Here is a 23,484-nt window from a genome sequence, read left to right on the forward strand (position 1 = left end):
TGGATCAAGAAATTAAATTAATGAGAAAAATGGTTTTGAGCAAGCAATAGGTCACCAATACATTTCTGAAGAAATATTAGATTATTGTCCCACTATAACTGAAGCTGCTCCTGTTTGTCAATGATTCCTTTGTTTTATACTAGGCATGGTACTGAAGTTACTTTATTAGAATTAATAGTTGACTAGCAATCACTACAAGGTTGTATTCTTACTGAATGTTCCAGGTGACGTTATAAACTAGAGACCAAAAACAGATTAGATTATAGTTTTGAGGTCAAAATATGCCTCTTTGTATGTACAACGAATTTTGAAGTGCATGTAGATTTTGTGTTTGATTTTTTGGGTTCATGTTTAACCAATAGCAGCCTTCTCGATGCTGCTGATGGATGAATTCATACCAATATATGAAGGTTAATAAAAATTAATTGGAGAATTATTAAATACTTAATGAGTAACGTGATCATCTGTTTTTTGACTGCTTCTAAAACAATGTAGCATTTTAGTAGTTTCTGATAAATGATTTAAAAAAAAATTATTTGCTGGTGGGATGTTGCCATTGTTGGTCAGATAAGCATTTATTGCCTGTTCCTAATTGCTCAGGTGAGTCAATCACATTGCTGTGGATCTGCATCTGTGTCCCCAGAAGATTAGCCTGTAGTTTTGGATTGCTACTTTAATGACCATTTCAATGCCATCTCCCCAACATCCATTCTAATAACATCTTTATTCACTTCGAAGTAGACATTTTAAAGGTTTAGTCTGAAAGAGTTTTAAAAGAACAAAGAGATTTTCTTTCATCATATCCAATTAAACTTTAATAAATAGTTCGCAATTTCTACATGACTAAAGACAATTGCGTCCTTGGACAGGTTAATTTCAAATCAATTGGTATGTCTCCATCAGACATAACTAAGTCATGCTTTCTGTACACCCCATAATTTGTTAGTATTTGTGATGTAATTTTAACTGATTAGAAAATAATTATGCATTATAAAAGATCACTTACATTACTCTGACAGGCAATTAGTGAATCTATAGAGGCTGGAGGGGAGTACTGAGGGCTTGTGGAAGTGATAAAGCATTCACAACCAAATTTCCTGTAACTAGCACATTTTTAAAAATGGAGCAGGATTTTCCCACCTTTCTTGTCAGCAACTACTTACCATCAATCTGGTGCGTTGCTGCAATGGCTCAGATGAGATTGGTACCACAGTGGGAGTAAAATCATTAGTGTGAATCTACACCACACAGTACAACATTAAAGTCAATTACAGCTCCAAAATCAATAAACCCCTGCATGTTGGGTTATGGACAAGGCCAGGCTCCTCAAAACATTTCAAGAAGGTAGCCCAGACTAACTTTGCTCATTGTTTGTAATCAGGCGTAGAGTGGATATTCCAGGAGAGATGCCACAGGTCAACCCACTTAGTTTTTACAAAACAGAATTTATTTACAAGATTACTGAATGAAACATAAACGACAGAAAACAAAATACCAAATAACTTAAACTCTCCGAAAACCCAACAGATCATCCAAACTTCATGATGCTGTTCCAAATACTTGCAACAATCCCCATAAACACTCGTTGGCACAAAAGGTAAAATCAAACACAGGGTCTTCCAGAAAAGAGGTCAGAGAGAGAGTACTAGCCTGGACCTGCTTCTTTGGGTCCAGCAGCTTTTTCCCCACTACTGTTAAAAAACCAAACCACCAGAGAAAAGCTGAGCGGGGAGAACTGGCCACTCCCCTTTCATTGTGCAAGTGTGTTTTTGTTAACCGGAAGGCCTTCTGTCTGAGGCAGCACCTCTTAGTTATTATCAAATTGACCCTAAAACCCTTCAACCCCAGACTTTGTGGAGTCTGTGTCATTTACAAACTCTCTGAAAAAACAAACAAGGACAGTCCAACCTTATCAAAGGAGCACCTTCATCACAGTAGGAAGAATGGCCTGGATTTTCCTGTTTCTGAGTTTAAAGTGAAACCAGGAGAATTTTCAGGAGGGAAACCTGGCTCGTCCTGTAATGACAACCCCTAAGAAATTTACTGGCTCTCAATCTGAATGCATGCCACAATCCGATAGATTATTCAAAAGCATAAATTGAGATAAATGGATAAAGTGTAATTGTCATTGTAGGAACTGATCACAGGTTGACTAGGACTGAGAACTGACTGACTATTCATGAAATTCATTATTCAAGAAGGATGGGTAAAAAGGAAATCAAGATGGAGTAATATGGGATGAGATCAATATATCAGTAGGAGAGATCTTAGATCAAATGTGGAATCAGTTTGGGTGGAGTTGAGAAACACCAAACATTGGCTAGAGTTGCTTAAAGTCCACCAAACTGGAATGTTAATGTTGAACATGGTATAAATCAGAAGCTTAGAGATGTATGTAACATGGGTAATAGTGAGAGACTGCAATTCATGTACAGATGGGGTAAACCTAACCACCGCCTTCCTAACCTGCAATCTTCTTCCTGACCTCTCCGCCCCCACCCCTCTCCGGCCTATCATCCTCACCTTGACCTCCTTCCATCTATCGCATCTCCAACGGCCCTTCCCCAAGTCCCTCCTCCCTACCTTTTATCTTAGTCTGCTGGACACACTTTCCTCATTCCTGAAGAAGGGCTTATGCCCGAAACGTCGATTCTCCTGTTCCTTGGATGCTGCCTGACCTGCTGCGCTTTTCCAGCAACACATTTTCAGCTCTGATCTCCAGCATCTGCAGTCCTCACTTTCTCCTTAAACCTAACCAGCATTAATGTTGTGGAGGATGAATTTCTAGAATGTGTATGTGATGGTTTCTGGGAATTAAGGAACTTTTGATTTGAGGAATTTAAATGAATGAATAAAATGGCACTTTTTTAAAAAAAAAAGTAACTGGATTGAAGGTTGGTAATTATCATGGACCAGCTGAATTGAATCTTACAGTGTTGAAGGATGTGCTTCTTAGAGATAGCGGATGCATCAACTTTCAAACGGCTGCAGATTTTGGAAAGAGTGGTAAAGTCGAGATTGCACTTTCCCACCTGGAACTCAATGATGCAAGACAAGCCCTGGCCCACCATCATTCTGCCTGTCATGTCCAAAACTGGAAAATTCTGTCCGTTCACTGAGGAGTCAAAACCGTTACCCGTGTTATTCACCATTACCACAAATAAATCTTTCTGATCTTGGAGAGTTGTGAATTTTTATTGTTTGGCTTTAATACCCACAAAAGAAAAATCACACTTCTGACTTCCAGATGGCTGTTGCCAATGTGAAATACTTGGTTTGCTTCCTGTGCTTGGATATTTACCCATGATAGAGAAATTGAAGCTAGAGTTTTACAATGTGATATATATGAATCCTCAAACAATGTATGTTCTCTGCTCCCTAGCTCCCAACACAGTTGTTTTTTCTTTGGGTCGATCAGGATGTTAAATAGGGAATACATGCCATTTCCTGAAATAACAGCAGGACTGAGTAGCCTTGGCCACAAGCATCTCTATCTCTGGGCTTTACTAAATTATATTTAGCAACTTAAACCTGTAATTTTCTTACATGGTGTTACTGATGCATTGTTCTACAAAAGTCAAGAAGTCATAGCTAAGTAGTCAAAGGCCCTGACATAAATGATGAATGAAAATAATTAAGGAAGTTATTCCTCTTACTGTGAAAATAACATTTGGGAGGAAGTACTACAGCCTGGAGCAGCATGACAGTGTATTAGGATGTTTCTGACACAGCTTAAAGCTCTGAGGGAAGTGCTGTTCTGCATCCAAAATTGTTCTTATTAGCAGTTTGGTTGACTCACTTGAAAGTAGTGCCATCAGAGTATTTCAATTTTAGCTATTTTAAGTGTAGTTTAAGTATGCCAACATTATTCAGTTGCTAACTTGCCACATAATTACTTTGCACTTTTTAGGAATGTAAGTTTTCTTAGTTAAAAATCACACAACACCAGGTTATAGTCCAACAGGTTTATTTGGAAGCACGAGTTTTCAGAGCTCGATGAAGGAGCGGTGCTCCGATAGCTCGTGCTCCCAAATAAACCTGTTGGACTATAACCTGGTGTTGTGTGATTTTTAACTTTGTACACCCAAGTCCAACACCAGCACCCCCAAATCATAAGTTTTCTTAGGCATTTCAGAGTTGCTATGGCAACATGCATGTTAACCTGTTGAGGCCCCAACCTTCTTTCAATTTTATGGCTGACCAGGAATATCTCTTGCCCTTTCTGCTCACCATTGGCAAGCAATTGGAAGGTTTTGCAGGTGGATAATGAACCTGTTCAGCCAGATTATGCGTGCACATTCCTTGGCTATTATAGATGTGGAACCCGATTCTGAGTCCAAGCAGGGATGCTACCCACTTCGTCACAAGGCCTCTGTGTAAGATGCACTTTGAGATGATGCCTTCGAAATGTATCAATTTCAAGGCCAAAGAATAGATAGGAATGCTATGACACAGCAAGATTATCAGTAAATCTGCTTTTGGTGGTATTGTTTGAGCAATATTGATGATCAGGATACTGGGGAACTCTTTGGGTATCTTCTGGTGAGCACATCAGACCTTTGTCTCTTTCAACCAAGGACTGGGTGGGTAGGATCTTGGCTTTGCAGCTTGTTCAGCAAATGGCATTTATAATCAGAACTGTACTGCTCAGAACTGTTCTGGATTATCAATCGCTGATCCAAATCGAAAACTGTACATTATTCTTTGGAATTTGTTCCAAAAACACACTGGTCCTATTGGGATTGAAGGTAGGTTATTTTAGAGGATATTATGATGGACGAAAACTTGCACTCGGCATAACAAATTGATTTTGCACTTTGCAAACAGGAAGGTAGGATGGACGTGGCAAACTGCCAGGAGGTTGAATGTCATTCCACTCGGGAATGTTCCAATCAAGGGAAACCAAAAAGAAATTGCTGCTTCTTAAAGCATCAGTGTTAATTTCACTGCAGTACCAACTTCTGAACACAAATTATATTAATTCTACAGTTTAGTTATGTGTTGAATATAAATCTGAATGGCAAACTGCACTGGAACGTCTGTTTTATGGCAGTATCCTGCAGAATGTTATTTACTCCTTCAAGGAAACCTGAACCGTTGCTTCTGTTGGCCTCCTTTAGCAAGATTGTAAATCCTAATAGTCCTGTAAAACTATCTTCAGTTTCAGCCAAGTCATTTAAGTGATGGAGCAGGCGCCTTGCAACTGCATGGTCATGGGTCAAATCTCAAGGCTGCCAGTAGAATCTAGTTACTTTGTTGGAATGAGTTTGATTCATTTTCATTTAGCCTGCTGAATAGTGGGGGAGGTGGATTGCTGTTGGAGGGGGTGTCAGTGGGCATTTTTGCAATGCATCCTATATCACTTGAAGCACTCTTCGAGTCTGTCAATTACAGAGGCATTTATATGATGAGGGGCAGCAGTTTACATATCTCCATATCTTGGGGAAGAATGGGGGTCAAAATCAAATGAGGAAGAGGGAGGAACCACCTGAAAATAAAAGCGTAATGTTCCAATTACTTGTTTTATGTAGTCACACAATATCAGTAGCACTAGTTCAGCCAGTAGTCACTGATTAGAGTGGTACTGGAAAAGCACAGCAGATCAGGCAGCATCCAAAGAGCAGGAAAATCGACATTTCGGGCAAAAGCCCTTCATCACGAATGAAGGCCCATCCCTAACTGACCTTGAGAAGGTATGTGATTAAATGATGGCTTTTGACAGAGGTCTTTGCACCATGTCACTTTGAAATAATGTCACAATATTGGCTTGTCCAAACAAAGTGACTTCCTGACAGGAGTCAGGCTTTCATTGAGTAGCCTGTGGCACAGTTTGATTAGTAAAATGTTTTATGTTATTGCTGATGTTGCTTCTCTCTGTGAAGTGTAACACTTGTGTTAAATGTTGTCAGTGTGAATGGGAGTTGGAGCTAAAAGCAGAATGTTTATTTACTTGGTATTTTTGGTTATTTAGAATGCACTGAGATCTTTTTTTAAAAAATCAGATGCTTGAGCTATATTCAGTCGAACAAGAGAAGCTGTTCAGTGTGGTAAATGCACAGATAGGCTGTGTTTTTAATTATTGGCACGTATGTGTGGAAAACAAAAAATGGAGAATGTTGAGTTTATGTGGCTATTGCACCTTAAAATGGAACCTCAGCCAATCATTGTGCTCAGTCCGATGAAGGTTTCAGCTTTGTTTTCATTTTCTTGATGCAGAGACTGGGTGAAATTGGATTGGAAATAAAAATAGAAATGGGAAAAAAAAATGTTCTGTAAAGTGCTTCCACAGGAGAGCTGGACTTAGATCAAACACATTAAACATAAAATTGAAAGGACTTATTTTAATATAAATGACTTTTCATTTAGCTCAAGCATACAGAAAATAGAAGTGATTTCGCCATGATTTTAATTTAATGAAAAGTGTCTAGAGTCCTAAGCACAGAGACAGGCTCTTCGGCCCAAACTGGTCCATGCTGACCAAAATGTCCAGCCACACTAACCTTGTTTTCCTGCACTTGGCCCATATCCTTCTAAACCTTTCCTATCCATGTATTTGTCCAAATGCCTTTTAAATGGATATTTCCTTTAATTTCCTTTAAATTTGGGAGGGGATCAACAAAGTAGTTGATTATCTTTATTGGCTGATTTTCACCATCTGCAGCTGCATGTTCCTTTTTTCCTGCCTCTCTGAAGTGACTTCTGCCTTTCCACTCTTTATTTCTTTCTCCTGCCACCAATCCTTCAGGCAAGGTTAGACTGAGGGCTTTTCTGGAAGGATTGGTTAAAGGGTTGAAGATAGGAAGTCAGATCTGTTGAATTTATAGAACTTCTTTGAGATGTTTTCACATTTACTAGGATAAACTAAACAATGTCTATTATACTGATTTACCTGTAACTATCTGGACAATATTTGACAATGTCACTACTAATTCATCTGGCATGTTATCCATTGGATGGATGGCCAATTATTAGATTGAACTGATATGTAACTTAAATGTAGGCAACATTTGGCAAGGTTTCAGAGTGGCACCTGGTCACTAGTGGAATTATGTTAGTGTTAAGTGCTGGGACTGCTTCTATTCAGAATTTGTTTGCACAATATTAAATGATGAAGTATTAGCCAGTTGTCTCAGTTCATGAATTGCACAAATTGGATCTCTTCTCCTATACTAACCACAATGATATGATCAAAGGAATCTGGGATGACTAGGTCACTGAGCACAGAGGTAGCAGGTGGGGAAATGCAGATAAGAAACAGGCTGTAAGCCCTTGGAGACATCATCCAAAAATGCATTGTGTTCCACATGTATGTTGATAACATCCAGCTCTCTCTCAATAGACAATAGATAATATACAATTGGTGCAGGAGTAGGCCATTCTGCCCTTTGTGCCTGCACCACCATTCAATATGATCATGGCTGATCATCCTTAATCAGTATCCTGTTCCTGCCTTATCTCCGTAACCCTTGATTCCACAATCCTTGAGAGATCTATCCAACTCTTTCTTAAATGAATCCAGAGACTGGGCCTCCACTGCCCTCTGGGGCAGAGCATTCCACACAGCCACCACTCTCTGGGTGAAGAAGTTTCTCCTCATCTCTGTCCTAAATGGTCTACCCCGTATGAAGGGCTTTTGCCCGATACGTCGATTTTGGTGCTCGTCGGATGCTGCCTGAATTTCTGTGCTCTTCCAGAACCACTGATCCAGAATCTGGTTTCCAGCATCTGCAGTCATTGTTTTTACCTTTGTTTCCTGTCAGCCAACAAACTTTCAATCCAAGTTAGTACTTTGCCCCCAATACCATGCACCCTAATTTTGCTCACTAACCTCCTATGTGGGACTTTATCAAAAGCTTTCTGAAAGTCCAGGTACACTACATCTACTGGATCTCCCTCGTCCATCTTCAGAGTTACATCCTCAAAAAATTCCAGAAGATTAGTCAAGCATGATTTCCCCTTCATAAATCCATGCTCTCACCATCACCTCTCTCAGCTCCTTCACTGTCTCCAAATGATCAAACTGTGTTTATCTGACATCCAGTAGACACTGAGCAGAGATTTCTTCCAACTAAACATTGTGAAGACCAAACCCACTGCCATCCAATGAATTCTTGTTAAAACCAGCAAATTTGGTCTTCGCAAGTGGTGGAGAAAGCAAATAATATTGGAATCTCTCAGGTAAGGCTGCCTCTCAACTGACTGGAATGACTCTCTAGTTTTAGTGTTGAAACTTTATGCAGCAACCCAAGATTGCTTTATGTTGTACCATTTTAATATATGGAGCAGGATAGTTAGGAATGGCAGAATCTTCAAAGTTTGTTCGAAGATTTGTAGCTCGGGTGCTCGTTGTTGTGGTTCTGTTCGCCGAGCTGGAAGTTTTTGTTGCAAACGTTTCGTCCCCTGGCCAGGCGACATCATCAGTGCTTGGGAGCCTCCTGCGAAGCACTTCTTTGATGTTTCCTCCGGTGTTTATAGTGGTCTGTCCCTGCCGCTTCCGGTTGTCAGTTTCAATCCGCATACATGAACATCAACTAACCACGAAACGACACGACCAGCTATCCTTAGTAGCCACACACGCAGACAACAAGCAACATGAATTCGACTGGGACAACACTACTATCATAGGGCAAGCCAGACAGAGAACAGCCAGGGAATTCCTAGAGGCATGGCATTCATCCACAAACTCCATCAACAAACACATCGACCTGGACCCAATATACCAACCACTACAGCGGACAGCTGAAACTGACAACCGGAAGCGGCAGGGACAGACCACTATAAACACCGGAGGAAACATCAAAGAAGCGCTTCGCAGGAGGCTCCCAAGCACTGATGATGTCGCCTAGCCAGGGGACGAAACGTTTGCAACAAAAACTTCCAGCTCAGCGAACAGAACCACAACAATGGCAGAATCTGGATGCAGAAGTTCTGACCTTAATTCAAGTAGATTTGTGATGGGGAAGTGATGGTCAAATACATCTCAGTTTCATTGTTCACCCATGGTGTGGGATTGCTGACTTAATGGAGGAGGCATAAGTGATCTTAGAGGGACGATAAGGCCTGTTAAGTGTCATGATCAAAATTTACTTGAATCACCAGACTTTTAAACAAGCAGGAACTGTCCCTGCCAATTGACTTTTATTACATTTGTTACATTTAAGGCTGTTATTAAAGGCGAGCCCATATTGAAATGTTCTGAGTTTCAAAAGTTCAAAAATAATTTCTCTTAGCTGGTGGCAAGGTGTGCAATTTAATTGACAGGTTTAAGATGCTAAGGAACTCAAAGATTAGTTATCTTTGCTGTGATTACTGAATAGATGTTTATTTACTTCCATAACAGATGGCTGATTTGAGGGATTTTAAAATCTTTTCATGAATTACAGATTTATTTCTGCGTTACGTGTATTGGAATCTCTTAGATTGTTAGAAGTTTAAATCATTTTCATCTTAACATGGATCTTGAGGACTGCCCAGTTTGGGTACAAGGTGAATGGCTATCCTGGGGGGCTTGTTGCATATAGGTGGCATGGAGGTGGTAGAACTTGGTTTGAGGCGGCATTGGAAAGTGAATGGAGATATGAGGTGGTGTGGGCATGGGTGGGAGATATGGGCTGTCATGGAGATGGTATGAGTTTGCAGATGTTTGTCTTTCACCTCTGTCGTCAGTGTGTCCTGCTTTAGTTTGCATTCCAGCCCTCTCAAATTAAGGTATTAGATTCTGATCACGTTTAAATCTCTTTGTGGTTCCCCTCTGTATATCTCAGTAGTCTCCTTCAGTAGTTACTATGAATATCCTGGTCTATGTGGTTTCCCCCTCCCTTCACTCATCACTGTTGACTATTGAGAGTCTGGGTTGTAGAATTCCCTCTGATAATCCTCCTCTAGCTGTCCTCTCTTCCTTTATCATATACCTTAAAACACAACTGCTGGTCACTGAGCATAATATTCCACTTTGACATGATGGGTAGCACAGTTAGAATGTTCTTAGTTCATGCCCAACAGCAGGAACTTTGAACTTGAAAATCTGGGTTGACACTCCATTTCAGCACTGTGGGAGTGCTGCACTGTTAGAAATCCTGTTTTATAGATGAAGCATTAATTTGCAATACAGGGATAGATGTAAAAATCACCCCGATGCTTGGGCCAGTATTTATCAGAACTCCCCTGGTCCTCACCTTCCACCTCATCAACCTCCAGATACGTTGCATCATCCTCCGCATTTCCATCACCTACAAACAGACCTCACCACCAGGGATATATTTCCCTCCCCACCCCTATCTGCATTCCGGAGAGACTATTCCCTCTGTGACTCCCTTGTTAGGTCCATGCCCTCCCACCAATCTACCTTCCACTCCTGGCACTTTCCCCTGCCACTGCAAGAAGTGTAAAATCTGCACCCTTCAAAGCCCCAAAGGATCCTTCCACATCCATCAGGGATTTACCTGTACTTCCACACACATCATCTACCGTGTCTCAATGTGGTCTCCTCTACATTGGGGAGACAGGACGCCAACTTGCAGAATGTTTCAGAGAACATCTCTGGGACATATGCTGTAAGCAACCCCAATACCCTGTAGCTGAACACCTCAACTCCCCCTCCCCCTCCAAAGACATGCAAGTCCTGGGCCTCCTCCAACACCAAACTCTAGCCACCTGATGTCCGACACCTTATCTTTCACCTTGGGAACCTCCAGCCACACAGGATCAATGTGAATTTCATCAGTTTTCTCATTTTTCTCCCCCCATCTTATCCCAGATCCAACCTTCCAACTTGGCACCGCCCTCTTGAAGTGGTCTATCTGTCCATTTTCCTTCCAACTATCACCTTCCTCTCCAATGTATTGCCTTCGTTCACCTTCATCTACCAATCACATTCCCAGCTACCTTTCCCCCAGCTCTAGCCCCACCCTCTTCCAATTATCTCTCAGCCCCCTTGGGTCATCCCCTCATTCCTGATGAAGAGCTCATTCTTGAAACACGGCTCTCCTACTCCTTAGATGCTGCCTGATCGGCTGTGCTTTCCCAGCACCATACTCTTTGACGACAATATTTATCCCTTAATCCACATCTGAAAAGTAGCAAGTTATGTGGTCTTTATTACTTTGCTGATTGTAGAAACATGCTGTCCATATATTGCCTGCTGTTTTTCCCACATTACAATAATGCCTACTTTTCAAAAGGGCTTCATTTATCGTAAAGTGCTTTGAAATGTCAGGTGGTCATTGAAAGGTGTTCGAGGTACAAATGTTTTTTAAGTATTCACATGACACAAGGGCCGTATTATGTAGTTGGGAAGTTTACTTGAAATTGTCCTTGAGTGCCTCAATTCAGATTCCAAAGTAAGGAGTCACTTGGCAAATAATGAGCTGAGATTGAGTGAAACTCTGCAAATATTCAAACTTGTGCAATAACTTCAGGATTTTGTGTTATTTCTTTTTTCACTTTGTTGTCTTCTGATCTGTACATTTTTTAAGTAACTCAACTTTTGCCATTTGGGTATCACTAACAAGGACAGTTTCCATCTCTAGAAAGTGGGTTCCTTGGTTCCTTTAGAATATACTTGACATCATTGATATGGGACTGGAGTCACAGTGAGCAGACAAGCTCAGGATGGCAGGTTTCATTCCTGGGAGAACTTTAATAAGTCAATCAGATTTGTACAAAGGTACAGGAATTTATTATTGGTTTTACTAATACCAACTTTGTATTTTCAGATCTTTCTTTAAACTGAATTCAAATTCTCAAATCATAATGGTGGTTTTGAATTTTCATTTTGTTTTAGATTATTAGTCCAGGCCTGATGTAGCCCTGTACCAGAGACTGTAGTACTGTACACAGACAATTTAAATTAAATCCTATTGAACACACTTTTTCAATCTTGCCATTAAGTTGGGAGTGGAATTTACAGAATTGAGAGCCTCCAACTGAGTTTCAAACAAATCTGATCCAAATTGCTTTTCTCCAGTTCAGCGACAAAGTAAACATGTGGCTCAATTCCAGTTTTCCATTTCCCCAGTGAAAAAATTCAATCTTCTCTGAGGCCACAGCTAGCGAAGAATTTTCTGAGTTGGAGTCCACTAAATCATTCTAGTTCAGGTAACTAATGATTTCCAGGCTTATGTTTGGTCCAATTATTTTTTTTTTCCCCGTTTAAATTTTAGCAGCATCAGTCAAAATCTCCCTTCAGCATCAGCACCATCACCAGGTTCCTTTGCCGCTGTTCAGTTTGAATATAAACTTCACGTAATCTGATTTTCAGTTGAGAATGTTGCAAAGATAGAAAATGCTGGAAAAACTTGGGAGGTCTGGCAGCATCTAAGGAGAGAAAAATAGTTATCATTTTGAGTCCAGTGTTCTGATGAAGGACCACTGGACTCCAAATGCTAACACTGTTTTTCTCTCTACAAATGCTGTCAGACCTCCTGAGTTTCTCCAGCACTTTATGTCTTTGTTTCAGATCTCCAGCATCCACAGTTTTTTGTTTTAATTGAGAAGTTTGCAAAGCTGTGTCACCATGTCAGTGAGATAGCTGAAGGGAAGTCAGACTTTTCACTGAAAAAGGATACTTTCTCTTTTAGTTAACCTTAACTTGAATCAAATTTGCTGAAGTCTTGAGTTGTAAAATGCTAACAGACCACACTCTCGGTACTCTTCATGGAAAGAAATAGCTGTTTGGATATTCTGCTATTACAAATTAAAAAGGACACAGAGGAGGTAATTGAGCTTACTGGATACTCTTACTTCACAGATTAACGTTACATTTCCTTCCTACATATCTTGATCCCTGATATCACATTTTATCAACCTTTGTGTCATTTTCCACCAATGTAAATGTTAACCCATTTATTTGTTTCATGCGAACATCTTATTCTCTGTAATCTAACCTGCACATTACTACAAATCACTTCAGCATTTTGAACAATTTCCTTGGTAGACATTTACACAGAAAATAATGCTGCTCATGTTCAAAATAATAGTTTACACAAGTCATACAAAGAGTTAGATATTTCACCATAACATGGTTACATGTATTTGTTAAAATATTCTTTCTTGCCATTTTCTAATATTTTAAATTGAAGGTTTCAGCCTGTTCCTATTCTTCGACTTTCTATTCTCATTCAGAGCTCTGACTTCATGATTTGGATTGTATAAACTAAGCAGGTACAATCTACCTAACTTGCAGTGATCAAGTTATCCATTCAACTTTGCTAACAAGATATATTTATCCAGCTTTTTAGGAGTTTGAGCTAAAAGATTTTGATAATTATTTGAAAGATCTGGAAGCCAAATTTCAAAACCTTGGCTCAAAATAAAGATTATCTAGGTTTTTTTTAGAAAGAAGATTGAGCAACTATGTACAAAGGAGAAAAAGGTCACTAATTATACACCAGTTGTAGCTTTATTGTAGTCATCATAAATTTCAAGCACTACATTAAACTTAGACAGTATCTTTAATCATTCTAACTGAGGCTTTTTTTATTCAGAAACAACATGCATTGTGAATTAAGCATCCTCATTTGATTATCACATGTTGTACTGACCAAGTATAAAAACATGTTAACTGCTGGTAGCTGTCAGAAACAGGATTATGTGGAGATATGAGAAAGTATATTGGTCAATATATATTCTTCTACCGAACGGTTGTATATATCTGTTTGGATTGAAATGCAAAAATGATGTACAAATGCCCATCATAGTTTGCCGTTGTCATGCAGCCTCTACCATGAGGCGCACACACTGTAGACAAACATCATTATATATCACTCGTTTTTCCTCCATTAGCACGCATTTATTAATTCTCACTAATTCATTTATTAGGTGATGCAGTTACATTATCTTCAGTATAGGCTGACATGTGCAGTACATGTATTTTGGAATGGAAGCAGAATTAATCATTATTCACAATTGTTCATTTAAGCATAAAGGCACAATACCTTGCCACAGTCCAGTTAGGATAGATGGTACCTTTCCTCGTTCCAATTGGATCATCAGTTACGTTTGGGAAAAACAAGTTAGTTGATGTTTTATAAGTCATCAAAGCTTATTTGAGTGAAGCAAGTTGAAAGACACGAAACCTTTGATTTTTGACCTCCTCTTTTAAGAGGATCATCTGGAGAATTGTGTATAGTACTGGTCACAATTTGCAGAAGGACATTAATGAGTTGGAAGCAATTCAATTCAGAGATGATTTACTAGGCTCTAACCTGGAATGAGAAGATTACCTTATGATAAAGAGCTATACAGTCTAGAAGAGTCAAAATGACTTAATTGAAACACAAGACCCTGAGGAGACTTGACTGGGTTGATGTGGAAAGAATGTTTCCTCTTGTGGGAGAATCTAGAACTAGGGGTCATACTTTAAAAATAAGGGGTTACCCATTTGAAACAGAGGTGAGGAAACATTTTTTGCCTCAGAGGATTGAGTGTCTTTGGAATTCCTTTTGTCAAAAGGCAGTGGATACAAAATCTTTAAATATTTTTATGGCAGAGATAGATTATTGATTACCAAGGTGATGAATGATCATCAAGGACATGGAGGAATGTAGAATTGAGAATAAAATCAGGTCAGCCATGGTCTCATTCAAACAGGCTCGAAGGGCTGAGTGGCCTATTCCTATACTGAGATCAGACATGGGAGGACAGCAAATGGTGAGTGATCGTCAAGCAAGGGCAGTGGAAAGTACTAGGATTGAGCAAATACTTCCAAGGATAATGGTGAGGGTGATTATGGAGGATACAGGAAAAGGTATTTAGAAGCTGGAGCAGGTGGTAATGCTATCGGACTGAGGATTTATGTAAGCATGTGATGAGGGAATGGATGGGAAAAGAACCACGGAGGATTATATTTTCCAAAAACCACGCCCAACACACTTAGCTCAAATGCAGCCTGCATTCATTGGTGCTTCTAGTCCCTTGGATTGTCAGAGGATACAGCAGGATACAGATCAGTTGGAGGCTTGGACAGAAAAATAACAGATGGAGTTTAGTCTGGACAAATGTGAGGTGATGCATTTTGGAAGGTATGAATGGAAATTATACAATGAACAGCAGAACCATCAGGGATATTGATATGCAGAGGGATCTGGGTGTGCAGACCCACAGATCATTGAAGGTGGTAGCACAGATAGATAAGGCAGTAAGAAAGGCCTATGGTATGCTTGCCTTCATTGGAAGGGGCATTGAGTATAAGGATAGACAAGTTATTCTGCAGTGTTATAGAACTTTAGTTAGGCCATACTTCGAATATTGTGTATAGTTTGGGTCACCACATTACCAGAAGGATGTGGATGCTTTGGAGAGGGTACAGAACAGGTTTATCAGGATGTTGTCCGGCCTGGGGGATTTTAGCTATGAAGAAAGGTCAGACAGACTGGGTTTGTTTCCACTGGAATGCAGAAGGTTGAGGGCGACCTAATAGAGGTTTACAAGATTGTGAATGGCATGGATAGATTGGAAAGTATGAGGCTTTTTCCCAGGGTGGAGGGGTCAATTACTAGGCGACACAGGTTCAAGGTGTGAGGGTGGAAGTTTAAAAGAAATGTGTGACGCAAGTTTTTCATCCAAAGAATGGAACGCGTTGCCTGAGGAGATGGTAGAAGCAGACACAATAGCAGCATTCAAGAAGCACTTCAACAAATACATGATTAGCAAGGGAACAGGGGGATATGGATCTTGTAAGTGAAGACACTTCTAGTATGGAAGGGCCAAATATGGCAAAATGTGGTGGTGCAGGCTTTGAGGGCTGAAGGATCTGTTCATGTGTTGTATTGTTCTTTGTTCTCTATTACACACCATGCTACTCAATCTCACCATCTCCAATAATGAAACAGTGTAGTGAGAAGCAGAGGATACGTAGAAGCTGAAAAAAAGGGAACTAAGTCAGATGTAGCAGTGCCAGGCGATCAAGGCAAAGAAAATGACCATTTTTACATGATATATTTATTCATTCACACAGTGTTTGTTGTTCATTTCATTCGTCCTAGCAAAGGTGCTGGTGAGCTGTGTTCTTGAACTCTACTGTGTGTCTTGCATGACCATTTCAGAGAGGTGGTTCGAGTCAGTCACATGGTTGTGGGTCAGGAATCACAGGCCAGAAATCAGATAAGGATGGCTGATTTCTCCATGCCCGATGGATCTGTGATCAGGCACCTGCTGTTCCTAATATATATTAATATATATATTTTGGTGTAAGGCACAGTTTTGAAATTTGTGGATGATGCGAAACTTTGAAGTATTATGAACTGTAAGAAGGATAATGGAGAATTTTAAAAAGAATTAGGAAGGGTGGAATGGGCAGCCAAGTGGTTGATGAAACTTATTGCAGAAAAATGCAAAGTGATTAGTTTGGTAGGAAGAATGTGGTGAGATACAGTTCGAAATGAAGAGCACAGGGACCTGGATATATAGATGCGCAAATCATTGAAGGTGACTGTACAAACTGAGAGCACAGGTAATAAAGCATATGGTATCCTGGGAGCTTTATAAATATTGGCATAGAGAACAAGAGCAGAGAGGTATGCTGAACTTCTATAAAATGCTAGGTCAGCTTCAACTGGTATTGCATTAGAGCGATTAGACTGCATGCAGAAAAGATTCACAAGAATAGTTCCAAAAATTACAAACTTCAGGTAATGGAGACAAATTGGAGAATTGGGACTTTCTCTCTGGAGAATTGAAAGCTGAGAGGAGATTTGATAAAGGTCTTCAATATCACGAGAAACCTAGATAGACTATGCAGGGAGAATCTGTTCCCATTGGTTGAAGGATCAAAAACCAGAGGGCACTGATTATAGGTGATTCGCAAAACAAGCACTGAAGACATGAGATAACCCTTTTTATTAACACAGCGAGTGTTGAGGATCTAGAATGCACCAGCCTGAAAGTGTAGTGGAGCCATATCAACCACAACTTTCAGAAGAGAATTGGATCATCGACTGAATTAGAACACTTTTCAGTGAGCTGAATTGCTGTAACTATTCAATCATTCTATCAAGAATATTAGTGAAGCAGATGGATTTTTATGCCACTTCAGTAGTTGCATGGATACCACAGCAGATAATAGCTTTTTATTATTGTTTAATTTGATTAAATATAAATTGTGGGATTGAAATTCCATTCTCTGATTCATATAGTCCATGCCTTGAGGTTACCAGTTGTGTAAGTGAACCATTAAACTACCTTACCTCTAATCTTCACTGGAACATCCGTTAGTGGGATGTTAAAACCTACTTCTTAATACACTTCCTGCAATTATAAATTCCAGTGTCCACATTTTTCTGAAAACTGTCAAAATGAATTATTTTACACTGTCCTTAAACACTTCCACTGTAGCACCATCACTGGCAAAAATATATTATTGCAGTATGGTAAACTTAAAACATGTACAAAAGAATTCATAAGGAAAATGTAAAAAGATGCACAGAATGCGTGACCTTACACTGGGGACTCTAATACTGTTCAGTTCTGAGGAAGGGTGACTGGACCTGAAATGTTAACTCTGCTTTCTCTCAGGACATGCTGCCAGACTTGCTGAGTTTCTGCAGAAATTTCTGATTTTGGTTCACCTGGGCGTTAACTATTGACAGAAAACTACTGGAAGCTAAAACACAAATGCCTATAAAATACCTTTCAATGGTCTGTTTATCACTTATTGTTTTACTGCAAGTCTATGTCAAAATACAATGAACGTTACATTGTTCTTACTTTAACAACGTAGCTGACAGGACCTCCCTTTATCAGAAAGGGGGCGAGAGAGAGAACTGATATTCTGGGGTATGCTGAACATGTACCTCATCTGGAAAATGACATCATTTCAGGCTAATCAAAGCCAGTTTGTAGAGCTAAGGGTCTCATAAATTCAGATTTAAACATGTCTATGTACAGTATTTTTGGTCTGTAACAACAAAGTACAGGAAACCTCACTCTGCATTTTGCTCACTATCAAAACATTACTGTTGACTGTTAATAAAATCTTGCTTTTAATGAGATTCCAGAAACAGTTTTAATCCATACCAGTTATGAAGCAGTTTAGAGACCAAGAGATAAAGATGTAACTTTGGTGGATGAACTGACTGGGTATTTACTGCATATTTAGTTGTAACTTACCCCAAAGCTCTTCCTTGTGCTGTGATATCACTTGTTGATGTCAAGAGCTCTGCTCTCAGCTTTGTCTAAATGTAATCTTTTGATTTAAGATTATTGGCCCACAATTTTGAAGAGTTCAGAGAGCTCAATCAAAACATCAAGTAAAGCAACTTGTAAATAATTCCCCTTAGCACAGTTATAATGCAACTCCAAGTGTTTAAATATACCTGAGTTGTAACCAGAACTCTTGTTTTACTTTGGTTCTCTGTGAAAGCTGTTAGGTTTGGCCAAACCTAGCCCCCCGAGTAAAGTACCTCTTGCAATCACGGCTAAACGCCTAGCTTTTATTTTTAAGTCATGAACATACTGCACTTACTGTCATGAGAGACAAGTGTCAATAATTCAAAATGACTTGAGTGCAGAGAAATCTGCTTTCCCAATTTCCACCTTCAGCAAGCTTAGAGATGTGATGGTTCATGACAACAAAACTCTTGTCAATTTATGCCATTCTTCTTTTCCATAGTCATTTTGAAACAATGAGCACTAATTTCCTTGTGCTAACCATCCTAAGGTAGACAGGACTTGTTGAGGGTTGTAACCTGGATGTTGCACTTGGCTTGCTCTCTACCCTGATTCCTGATGAAGAGCTTATGCCCAAATGGCTGATTCTTCTGCTCTTCAGATGCTGCCTGACTTGCTGTGCTTTTTGACTTTTCTTTCTATCCAACAAGAATATGTCTTCTCTCAGATCTGTTAGTTGCGGTACTGTCTGTGAGGCTGCGCGTGATCCATGCATCCACAGTGTTGTCAGTCATCTTCACTTTGTTTTATGCAAAATGAATTATGACCATGTTATCGCTGTCAGCCGTGGCCTGTTCTAGAATCCAATTTGTGCATAGAAATCTCCCACAAACATCAATGAAGTAGTGATCTAGTCATTTCTTGCTGCAGGATAAATATTGAGACAACTGCTCGCTGTTTATTAAATAGAGGCACCTGAGCCGACAGATAGGGCTTCTCTTTTAAATCTCACGTGAAAGATGACACCTTGCGCGTGACAACATTCCCACGGTATAGGCTGTCTTCTCTTAAAGAACAGAAATCAAAGTGTCACTAACTTTGCAGCGGCTTAATCGTCTGACGCCATTGCAGTGATGGGTCTTGGTGAGAGGGAGCTCAGCATCTCTGCCTGAGGTGATGTGGATAAGGTTGTCTTTCAGGGAAGGATGTATTATTAATGGATTAGATAATCCTTACTTCATCTCTCCTGTGATGTCCCACTGCTTCCTCCTGAACTGAGAGGGGTTTTACCATCCAGTTCCTCATGGGTTCCATTTAGGGTGACTTCAGTATGGCCACAGCTTGAAAAAGGCATGAACAGCTGCACCGGTGAAACAATGGCACAAACCATAAAACGATAGATGTAGTTGTTTGACAAATGTCCTCAGCAGGTTACATTTTAAGAAACAGTAGCTGACATTATTGAATTGTCCAACCTTCAAGTGTCCGTTCTATTTAAGTATTAAGTCTTGACAGTACAGGTAGTGCATTTGCAGCATTACAGAACAGAGAAATGTTAAACACATTTTTTATTTAAGACCAAATACAACCCTGCACCAACTACCCTGGAGAGCTGTGAGCAGAACATTGTCCCCTGTACTTGATGAGTCATTGCTGACTGTCATGTTCTAGGCCATTGTGTACTAAATTAATGTTTTGTTCATGGAACGTCCGTTTATTCAGCAATGATATTTGTTATCCCGTTGTTCACTCTTAATGCATCCATTGAATAAAATGTAATGATTGCTGATTGGATTGCAACAATTTAACACTTCATCAGTTGCCTCAATGAAAAATGTAGGACAATGATTGGATTGGTAACTACTTAGGTATTTTCACACCTGGTTATAATTTCACCTTGTTGATAGCAAAAGACAAATTCCAATATGTGACATTACGTTTTTCCATTTACAGTCTTGTGTTCCATTTATAAAGCTCCAACATCACCACTTATTCTGGATCAGTTCATGAAAAGCCACTCTTGTTCTCCTTGCATTTTTTTTATTGGTAAACTGAACTTTGAAAGTCTCTTCAGCTGTACTTAATAATTCGTTACAAATGGGTCGACTAAAAACCTCAAGCACACAAAGATTGCTGCATTGATTTTCAGTTCTTGAAACTGCCAGATTAAAATAATACTGTGGCTTTGAATAGTTATGAAGCACCATATTTATGCTCTTATTAAAAGGGCCTCTATTGGTTTTACCACAAGCATCTTCAGAGTCACACACTGCAAACCAAAGCACCTGGCTGGCTGGAACAAACAGATAAGCATTATCAAGCAGATAGGTTTGGACTTTTCAGCAGCCTTTTTTAAAAAAGCACATCAAGGACGAACAAACTGTTGCAGCAACAGACAAGTTTACCTTTTTAAAAAGATTTTACTAATAATTTCAGCTTTTTTTGTACATTCAAGCTTTTGATTTCACTTGCCTCATTGCTCTCCCACAAGAGTCTATGTAATTTCTGTTCTGGTTTGAATGGACAAAGCAGTCCTAATGCTACTGTCACAAGTTATTTCAAAATCAATGTAACTAGTGCACAGTAGTAGTCAGAAAAATTACATCATGCAAAAATGGTGTCTACACAGCTTTTACTCAACAGCTGAAATGAACATTGAGTCTTATTAACTCTTAAATGGAGGCCATGTGTCAGAGGCAATGTTAGATTTCTCAAAAGTTTTAATTCATGTAATTGCCTCAGAGCAACCAGAGGTCTATCTAAATAATAGATTTCCGTGCTTGAACATCAAGTGTCTACATAAATAAGTATTATTACAGATTAACAGTATGAACCATATTTGAGAAGTAACTCTGAGGCAAAACCTAAGCACACCATTGTACAGCACCATTCCCCGGCTCAGCAATGGAGCATAACTGCAGAGATATGAAACCACATTTCCAGCTATCATGTGGATCATTGCTGTCCCTAGATTCCCCAGTCTATGGTTATGTTAGCGTCAGTTGCCCTTGCAGCAGGGGACAACAGTGCTGTGTGCAGTTGTTGACCTGTATCCTGTGAAAACAATTGCTCATGAACAGTTGGTATGCCAGGGGTTGAAGTGGTTGGCATTTATACCCGTGCAATCAGTGAGGATAGCCTGGTTGTTCATTGCCCCAGCACAATGCCCCTCAGAGCAGAACAAAGCCTGACTGGAAACATCAGCCATTATAGTTCATGAGATATTCACAGATTTGATTGGTGTAATAATGTCTACTGCTTCTTGCTTAGACCATAAGAAGTAGGAACTGAATTAGGCCAAAAGACCATCAGTCCATTTTTGGATCATGGCTGATATGTGTCTCAAACCCTTCCCCTGCCTTTTGATCCCGTTACCAATCAAGAACGTATCTCTCTCTCTACGGAGAAGCGTCCTGGTAGATGAGCACAGAATATCAAACATATGTCCTGTGCTCATCAAATTCTATTGGAGATTCTGGTTTCCTTCTGTAATGGTGTTACAATTGAGGAAATATAACTACAAGCACATGAGGAAGAAGCTAGCCAGAGTAGATTGTAAGGAGAGTCGAGCAGGGAAGACAGAGTGGAGAGTGTGCTGCTGGAAAAGCACAGCAGGTCAGGCAGCATCTGAGAAGCAGGAGAATCATCAGGAATGAGGCTTCTGCCCGAAATGTTGATTGTACTACTCCTCGGATGCTGCCTGACCTGCTGTGCTTTTCCAGCACCACACTCTCGACTCTCACCTCCAGCATCTGCAGTCCTCACTTTCTCCTAGCAGGGAAGACAACGGCAGGAGATTCTGGCGATAATTCAGGAAGCACAGCAGAAATTGATTCGAAGGAAGATACCTAATAAGGGGATGATGAGGCAACCATAGTGGACAAGTGAAGCCAGCAGTAGCATAAAAGAAAAAGCATACAATGTGGTGAAGATTAGCGAAAAGCCAGAGGATTGGGAACATTTTAAAACTGAGCAGAAGATAAAGAATAAAGCAATAAGTTGGGGGATGAAATATGAGGGTAAGGTAGCCAGTAACGTAAGAGAGAGGTAAGAATGGACATTGAACCCCACTGGAAAATAAGGCTGGACAAATCATAATGGGGAACGAAGAAATGGCAGAGGTACTGAATAGGTACTTTGCATTAGTTTTCATAGACAGCCGCATATTAGAACTTCAAGAGAGTTGGGAGCAGAGATGAGTGTAGTGGCCATCACTAAAGAAAAGGTGATGGGGAAACTGAAAAGTCTGTGCATGCATAAATCACCTGGACCAGATGGACTACTCAGTAGAGTTCTGAAGGCGATAGCTGAGGGGATTGTAGAGGCATTGGAGGTGACCTTTCAGGAACTGCTGGAGTCAGAGATGGTCCCAGAGGACTGGAAAATAGGTAATGGAAAGCCTCTGTTTGAGAAGGTAGGGAGGAAGAAGGCAGGAAACTATAGGCCAGTTAGCCTGATCTCAGTTGCTGCTAAAATATTCAAGTGCTGAAAATGTGTTGCTGGAAAAGTGCAGCAGGTCAGGCAGCATCCAAGGAACAGGAGAATCGACGTTTCAGGCAGAAGCCCTTCTTCAGGAATGAGGAAAGTGTGTCCAGCAGGATGGTTATAACCTCATCACCTCAGTGGATCTCCCATCCACCGCCTCCAACCTCATAGTCCCACAACCCCACACCGCCCGTTTCTACCTCCTGCTCAAAATCCACAAACCTGACTGCCCTGGCCAACCCATTGTCTCAGCCTGCTCCTGCCCCACTGAACTCATCTCTGCATACCTCGACAAGGTCCTGTCCCCCTTAGTCCAAGAACTCCCTACCTATGTTCGGGACACCATCCATGCCCTCCACCTCCTCCATGATTTTCGCTTCCCCGGTCCCCAACGCCTTATCTTCACCATGGACATCGAGTCCCTGTACACCTCCATCCCCCATCACGAAGGACTCAAAGCCCTCCGCTTCTTTCTTTCCCGCCGTGCCAACCAGTACCCTTCCAATGACACCCTCCTTCGACTGACTGAACTGGTCCTCACCCTGAACAACTTCTCTTTCCAATCCTCCCACTTCCTCCAAACCAAAGAAGTAGCCATGGGCACCCGCATGGGCCCCAGCTATGCCTGCCTCTTCGTAGGATATGTGGAACAATCCACCTTCACAGCTACACTGGCACCACCTCCCACCTTTTCCTCCGCTACATCGATGACTGTATCGGCGCTGCCTCGTGCTCCCATGAGGAGGTTGAACAGTTCATCCACTTTACAAACACCTTCCACCCCAACCTCAAATTCACCTGGACCGTCTCAGACTCCTCCCTCCCCTTCCTAGACCTTTCCATTTCTATCTCGGGCGACCGAATCAACACGGACATTTACTATAAACCGACCGA

General features: G+C 40.5%; 1 protein-coding gene across 2 annotated transcripts in view; it reads left to right on the forward strand.

The window, feature by feature from the left end:
- Positions 1-23,484, forward strand: part of LOC122557675 (ankyrin repeat and BTB domain containing 2b) — a 211,104-nt gene that overhangs the window by 124,997 nt on the left and 62,623 nt on the right. The window lies entirely within an intron of this gene.

The sequence above is a fragment of the Chiloscyllium plagiosum genome, unplaced genomic scaffold (assembly GCF_037043375.1).
Source record: "Chiloscyllium plagiosum isolate Xiang-an unplaced genomic scaffold, Cpla_swu_hap1 HiC_scaffold_18, whole genome shotgun sequence".
In the NCBI taxonomy this organism is placed as follows: Eukaryota; Metazoa; Chordata; class Chondrichthyes; order Orectolobiformes; family Hemiscylliidae; genus Chiloscyllium; species Chiloscyllium plagiosum.